This window comes from Helianthus annuus, chromosome 4 (genome assembly GCF_002127325.2).
Source record: "Helianthus annuus cultivar XRQ/B chromosome 4, HanXRQr2.0-SUNRISE, whole genome shotgun sequence".
Taxonomy (NCBI): Eukaryota; Viridiplantae; Streptophyta; class Magnoliopsida; order Asterales; family Asteraceae; genus Helianthus; species Helianthus annuus.
Window position 1 is genome coordinate 158,221,926 of NC_035436.2, and position 8,035 is coordinate 158,229,960.

The following is an 8,035-nucleotide window of genomic DNA, read 5'->3' on the forward strand; positions in this document are numbered from 1 at the left end:
AGGTTAAGCAAATGCAATCGATTACAATTAATCAACTAAATCACAAGTGAAAAGCATCGAATGCTTAGATCACTGAGTCAACGATTGTCACCAAACACATAAAATCTGTTAACTTACAAAAACCCTTCATCCGAAGGAAACCACTAAAGAATTAGCCGCTCATCTCGATTGGTTGATTCAGAGTCGAAACCGCTCTCTGCCGTCAATGATAATTGATATTATATCTCCCCCTATATCTCGATGCATATCGACGGCTGTTGAACGAATGGAACCTAATCCTCTCGTCTTGCATGGGCCGCCCAAAGAATCCTCTAGTCCACAAGCCCACTTGTGATGATTTCGGCCCACTTATTTACGTGAAGGATGATGATTTATGTTTTATTAAACCAACAATGGCCCTTTTATTAAACCAACAATGTTGTTGGTTGTGCTGTCCAAATCAAGCCCACAATTCCATATATGGATGCCAAACCACATGTATGATGATGTCAAGATGATGATTCTTTTAATGCTCAAAAGTCCATCTCTCTGATGATGTCAGCCGAACATGTGATGATGTGATTTTGTATGACAAAACCATCTAGTCCACGTGATTCTTATGATATGTCAGCCCAATTATGTCTTCCCTTGAAAGGCGGCCCAAAAACAAGTCCACTGACTTCTTTAATTTTGTGTGCGTGAGATGATGGATCTCCAAAGTCCCATGTAAGTTTCTGCCAATAAATGTCGGTTGTGCACCTCTTGGTATGCGTGATGATGATTTGATATTATTGATGATGTTCCCTTGACCAAACCCTCTAGTGCACGTGATATTTCCATCCAAGAAGTCAACAACAATAGCCGCCAATATGTCTCAACCCATATCAGGTAAATTGGTTTAATCAAGTGATGGTGGGCCCCGATGTGATTGAAAGCTTATGTTTTAAGATTTTATAATCCGTTTAATTGCTTGAGACATTCCACGCATTGCCACATTATTCCGCCATAGGCTACGGATTGATACCGTAGCTTACTGTTTAAACATGCTGACACCAGAATATACCCATCGTAGATTACGCTTTGAACAATAAGTTACGCCCAATACATGCTGATCACTTTTTGGCTATATCTTCGACCCAAACGACTCCCGAATGATGTAATATGTCTCGGTCATCACCCACGCTCGTTCCACTTCATCATTAAGCAATCTAACTTCACCGATTTAGACGGTTAACCTGTAAAACCACATGAACTCGTAGTTATCACATTCGAAATATATAACCGCCTACAGTGCACTAAAACACATAATTTAAACACTTTAACACCCGGCTTTCACACTCTCCATCAATTGTATGCAGTATTTTCATCACTGTGCCAGGTTTAGCAAGGGGGTAGGGTCTCTTTAGACTACACTGATTCCGAAGAAAGGGGATCCTTCGGTTTTAGGTGATTTCAGACCAATTAATCTCATTGGGATCATAAGTAAGGTGGTGTCGAATGTAACACCCGTACTATTATTTAGCGCTTTTCGTATAAATTATGAAAAGAAATAAGTAACTACGACTACATATACTTATGAAAATACGGGTTTATTTAAACTTTTACAATGTGAAAATGATACAACCTAATGTAATTAGATTCGTCATTTAGAAATAACAACGATGCAACGTGCAGAAGCTTCTTTTTCATGTGTTCGGTTGTTTTCGTCACTTGATCCTCATCCGGGTACTCTTGATATTCACCTAAGATCAAAACCAACTTAAAAGTTAGTTTCGATATCTTAAATATTAGTATAATCAAGTTCTACTATCGAACAATCAAAAACAAATAAAATTTCGGAATTTAGTCTGTCGCGCAACGCGACAGACTCCTCTTGATCTTTCGCGTGCCGCGAGCAAAACTAAAGATTTTAACAAATCTTAATGTTAGAAATTCTTAGGAATATTACGTAATCAATACTACGTTTAAAAACGGATTTGATTTCAGAAAATAGACAAAGTTCAATATTCATTTTAGGGCTCCACCGTAACTTACGGTAGTCACCGTAAGTTACGGTGGCTTCTGGAAAACTATGGTTCCACCGTAACACAGGGGTAATTTACCGTAGCCTTCTGACCTCTACCGTAAGTTACGGTGGTACCGTAACTTACGGTAGCCTCTGCACATGTAAGTTTTTGACTGTTTTGTTTGTGTTGCCCATACCAATTTCTCGAATCTTTTATTCTAACAACCAACATATTAAATTCTCGTGTTTTAATATGTTAATATTCAATTGTCAACAATAGAACGATCAATCATGTTACGAAGCAATATCCATGCTTTAATCACTTTTAACTATAACATAATTACACGTACTTGGCTCGGATCAATACATTGACCCGTTTTAATACCTTGTCTCGAAAATTTGCTAATTCATAGCAACGCTAATTCATAAGCTACTTTATCCTGTAAGCATAAAACTCGACAAGTGCTTATTAGTCGATATTTGTCAAATGGTATCCACATTACTATTTGACCCGTTTTACTCTTTTTATTCATTAGGCTTACTTATAGTTGCCGTTCAAAAACTCATTTTTATAATTAGCTTTTCATGGCTAATTTATCGTTCTATCTCTTTTACCATTAAACATGGTTTTTATCATTTATGTTAGTTCCGACCCGTATTATTTCGCGTCGGGAACCATATCTTGAAAATTATTCTTAATGTATTTGAAACTTATAGGATGAACATTTATTTTACTAAAAGGTGTAAGTTTCACTTACCTTGCATCCATGCCTCGCTTTTCTTTCCGTACTTGCTCCGTTTGACCCGCTTCATCCACAAGCTTCCATCTAGCTCGTTAGGTGTCAAGCTATCATCATATTTCGTAAGGTGGTTAGATTAGTCATAATCATTTACGACTATTCCATCCTACGGGTTTTATGTTGAATTTATCATTCGTCCATATCAAAATTTTCATTCGGTCTAATCATTGGTCGGTTCGACTTTTTAAAATTCAATTGACTTATCAACATATTCAAATGCGCATTTGGTTCAATGAACTCACTTAGGCATATTTCATCCGACCTCCTAACGAAATCAAATTTTACATACTAACTAGTAGGCCGCGATTTCATTTAGGTGTTTCATATTACTGAAAATGGGCTGTTTTTGGTGACTTGTTTAACCTGTTTACAAGCCTTCAAAAATTATGATTCTTTTTGTGTGGCGTGCCCCTCGGAGGGTTAGAACTTGTGTTAAAATTTCAAGATCTAACTCTTTACCAAAAATTCGTAAACAATTCATCTACTAAGCTGCAATCAGATTCGTCACTTCTGACTGCAGCTTACGGAAAAATTCATTAAAAATTCCTCGTTTATCCGATTGACGAAATTCCAATTGGCAATTGTTCTAATCACTTAATACTTTCTACAGTAAGAATTTGAGATCATAACTCAATTCCTAAATTTAGTTATAACATTCGTAATGGGCTTCAAATTCTGCCAGAAGACGCAGCTTGAACCTTTGATACGGGAAAATTCATAAAACGCTCAATTTTCGTCGAAAAAATGCGATTCCAGTTGGGGTTTTAAAGATATTCCCTGAAATTACATTTTAGACTTAAGAAACAAACGTTTTTGTCACGTTTTGTCCACGTTACAACCAATACAAGTCGGCTGTAAATTCTGATCAAGAGCCGTTTGAATTCAGCTTTCAATTTAAGCATGTTCTTGACCTCATAACATTATTTTAGCAATCAAAAACCCTAACAACAATCACCTTCAATGGTGTTCATGGATTTTTACTAGAATTAGGCACGATTTCAACATATCTTGTCTAGGGTTTACTTCTAAACACTACAATGTTCCTATTTCATCCATATAACAAGCATGCATCAAACAATTTCGAATTCCCCAAATTCATGAGAATTTCAAGTAGAGAATTTTTTATAAAATTTTACATACCTTATGATCTCCTTACAATGGGGATCATTAATCTATGCTCGATTTTCGTTTTGGACTTGATTTGATCCTTCAATTGATCAATTTTTGTGAGAGTTAGGCTTTGGTGAAGAACCCTTGTCGCCCTCCTGCTTCTTGTACGATCAGACACCTCAATTATGGGGTATTTGGTTTTGTTTTCACTAATTTAGTAATATAAGTTTAAGTTTTGACAATATTAGTCCCTCACTTTTGTTTAACATAAGGTTTTGTTGTTTTAACCCTATTTAAGTTATTTTTAGACTTGTAGTTAACTAGGTTATAATTTTCCTAGTTATTCATCTTGTTCAAAAACCCGTTTTAGTTTAAGTCCCGTTAAATCGGGCCTTTTATCCATTCTATTTTTCCTGGAGGCTCTTATTCACTTTTAATTAATATTAGGATTATTCACTTGATTCCTAATATTTTTCCGGTTTACTTTTACCACTAACGGTACTTTCCCCGTCTTTAGTATTAACGGGGTTTAATTACCAAACCTGTTTTCGGGGTGTTACAAGTCTACCCCTCTTAAAGAGGTTTCGTCCTCGAAACCTTTTCTTGCTTAGTTCATCGAGTTTAAACTCAATGCATTTGATCCGAGAAATCTTTTAAACGTTACTTTTACTTTGAGCAATTATTAGTATTACCAGAAAAGCATGGCAATATCCTTTTGGTTACTAATTTTCTACGTATCTCATGTTACATAGTGCAATCTTGAAATAACGTAACCTCGTTATTTCCACTAGCCTAGTTAACTTAGCGATATCCATCGCTTTCATATACTATCAAATTATTTATGAATCCGTCGTTTTGACCCGTTTAAAGGTCCTTGGTGAAATCTTTCACTTTTAGCAATTATTCTTTTGTTCGTGAACTTATAGCTTTATGATCCCTCAAATAAGTGATCAATATTTTCTGTTAGTGAGGTCTCATGGGCCGTCACTTTATCTCTTATATCTATATACCTTTGTTGTTTACTTGACCGAGTCGCCAGACTTTGGCCACTTAGTCTCATAGGTTTATAAATTATGTTTATTCTACATTACTCTTTGTAGTGAATAACGTGTTAAACAATTTCTTAATTTGAGTTTCGACCTTAACTGATCTCACTAACTAGACTTATCAGTCCAGTTACTTTGTACCCATCACTCGGGTCGTAATATGATTACTTCACATTACTTCTCTTGAACGTGATCGCGTCACGTCATGTTTAGGTTTATTGCAACCTTTCTTTTCGAATGTATCGTCTTGCACTTATGACTTATCAGTGTCAAGACTTATATCTTTCAAGCTTACTACATATTCGTCTATCAGAATTCATATTCGTAAAAACGTCATTTCTTACAAAAACCGGAGTTTTAGTCTAGCATCTTCCCTTTATCTTTTGTCAATTATCCATATCAAGGAAATTGACAACTCATAATTTATTGTTTTCCGTTCTTACTTTATGCGGGGAATCGTAACAAATTCCCTCATCTTACACTATTGACCCGTAGGTTCCTTCACTTAACCTCGTAGGCTATTTCCTTATGTTTTCACCTCTTTAAGACGAGACCCTTATGATCCCTTTGCTTCAATTCATGACCCGTGGGTCATTTTGGCCCTGTAGACCTTTACACTAATTAATATCCCGTAGGTTATGATGATCCCGTAGATCATCTTTTATTCGAGTCTTTATTCAATGTGTATACGTTTATATACGCATATAGCGTTAAGGCACTCCTTATATGTTTAGAATTATTCACCTTTACTTTTGGATTTTGTTTAACCTTGACCGTAGTCTAAGGCTACATTATTTTCTTTCGAACAAATTTTCTGACTTTATGACTTCTCACGTCATTTATGCGTCGGTTTATCTTATGCTCATCACTATCCTGTTTACATACATTAATATTTGATTATGTCTCATTACCGAGCTCATTATTCTCTTGTTTTTAATGCTACCATTATCCTGCTTGCGTTTACTCATGTCGTCCGGCATAATATTATATTCGACCTGTTCAACTTTAAAATAGTTGAACATATTTATTCAAAATTTCTTTTACGAAATTTTATAGTCCAATTCATAATCCAAATCTTTTGAATTTTCAACCCTCGTTCATGTCTCTTGGTTTACGCATGTGTTTAATTCTTACCCATCAACCGGGTGTTTTACCGAAGTCGTTATTATTGCAACCCTCCTGGTATGCATTAAGACCTCGTTTCCCCCCCCCCTTTTTATTCCAACTTTGTCCTTGAGTTTGACGTTTTACAAAAACGACCCGTTAAGGGACATATTTGCATTTTCCGGGTTCGAATGTAAGTACACTCCCTCCCAATTCATGTCTAAATCGTTTTACATGTTTGCGTTTTCCGGGTTCGAGTGTAAGTACACTCCCTCGCAATTCATGTCTAAATCGTTTTACATGTTTGCGTTTTCCGGGTTCGAGTGTAAGTACACTCCCTCCCAATTCATGTCTAAATCATTTTACATGTTTGTGTTTTCCGGGTTCGAGTGTAAGTACACTCCCTCCCAATTCATGTCTAAATCGTTTTACATGTTTGCGTTTTCCGGGTTCGAGTGTAAGTACACTCCCTCCCAATTCATGTCTAAATCATTTTACATGTTTGCGTTTTCCGGGTTCGAGTGTAAGTACACTCCCTCCCAATTCATGTCTAAATCATTTTACATGTTTCTTTGTCTCTTCATTCGGGCTCATTATCCTAATGTAATACGTTTCCGTCACTCGGCCGCGCGTTTACATTATGATCAAATATTTCGCTTATCTGATTCTTTTGGGTACCTTTTAATTCGTCCCACTCACCCCGTCCTTACTACATCGGACGTAAATGTGTCCGCTACAAGAAGTTCATACTATCATATGCCACTACTTACTTGGCCAGAGTAAGCGATCGACACATGATACACATGACCTTTTTATAGTTTTCACATCACACCCTATGCAAGTAACGCCTCTATTTATTTCATACCTTTTATTTTATTTAGTAAAACTTTATTTAATTGCCAAAACAGCAATCGTTAGTTTTACGAGTTTTACATTTGAACATATAAAATGTTTTTTTTTCCTAACAAACTATTATATAATCGCACCCGTTATTGTGATCGCTTCTCTTCTCAATAGCATTATATTGAGAGTTTTCCACTTGGAATATTACCACCGTCCAAGTTTCCATATGAACTAATCTTGTTACTCATTTGTTATTCATCATCGTGAATAACACATTTTCTATTAAATTTCTCTTGGAAATCAGGTTTTCTAAGTTCTATCATATGTGTATGCAACCATCATTACTTACGTGTTTGTTGCATATTACTACTTGTGCAATTAAATTTAAAAGTGTGCACCTGGTAATGCTTGCCCCGACGGGCGTTTCTTGCCTTTAACTTTGTTCGCGGTCGTTACGCGATTTAGTCCTTGGTGAGCATGCTCCTCTTGTTATACTTCGGACCGTTCTTCTACCATATCCGTAATTTGTTAAGCTCTCGCTATCCTCATATGCGAGTGTCCTTCAACTAAAACATTTACAAATGTTAATAATTTCAACATTAAAGGATGCCCGTATTATAATACAAGCCTTTTCTACTATACGCATCAACGCGTGTAATTTCATTGACTATATCTATTCTATATCGATTTTATTGGTGTAACGTGTATTACACGATAACCATATGTGTTGTTCTCAGCACTTTAATCATATCAAACTATTGATATACATGTACTTACCGAATTTGCGATCAAGCCTCGAACCGAACACTTTATTCTTTTAACCTTGAGCTCTGATTACCAACTTGTAACACCCGTACTAGTATATTTAGCGCTTTTCGTATAAATTACGAAAAGAAATAAGTAATTACGACTACATATACTTATGAAAATACGGGTTTATTTACACTTTTACAATGTGAAAATGATACAACAGAATGTAATTAGATTCGTCATTTAGAAATAACAACGATGCAACGTGCGGAAGCTTCTTTTTCATGTGTTCGGTTCTTTTCGTCACTTGATCCTCATCCGGGTACTCTTGATATTCACCTAAGATCAAAACCAACTTAAAAGTTAGTTTCGATATCTTAAATATTAGTATAATCAAG

At 35.9% G+C, this 8,035-nt stretch overlaps 1 long non-coding RNA gene across 1 annotated transcript; it reads right to left on the reverse strand.

The window, feature by feature from the left end:
- Positions 1-2,335: 2,335 nt before the first annotated feature.
- On the reverse strand, positions 2,336-4,022 carry LOC110934864. Its single transcript, XR_002588688.2, has 3 exons — positions 3,925-4,022; positions 2,743-2,831; positions 2,336-2,424 (listed from the first exon to the last, which is right to left on the reverse strand). It is a non-coding gene; the product is annotated as an uncharacterized LOC110934864 (long non-coding RNA).
- Positions 4,023-8,035: the final 4,013 nt, after the last annotated feature.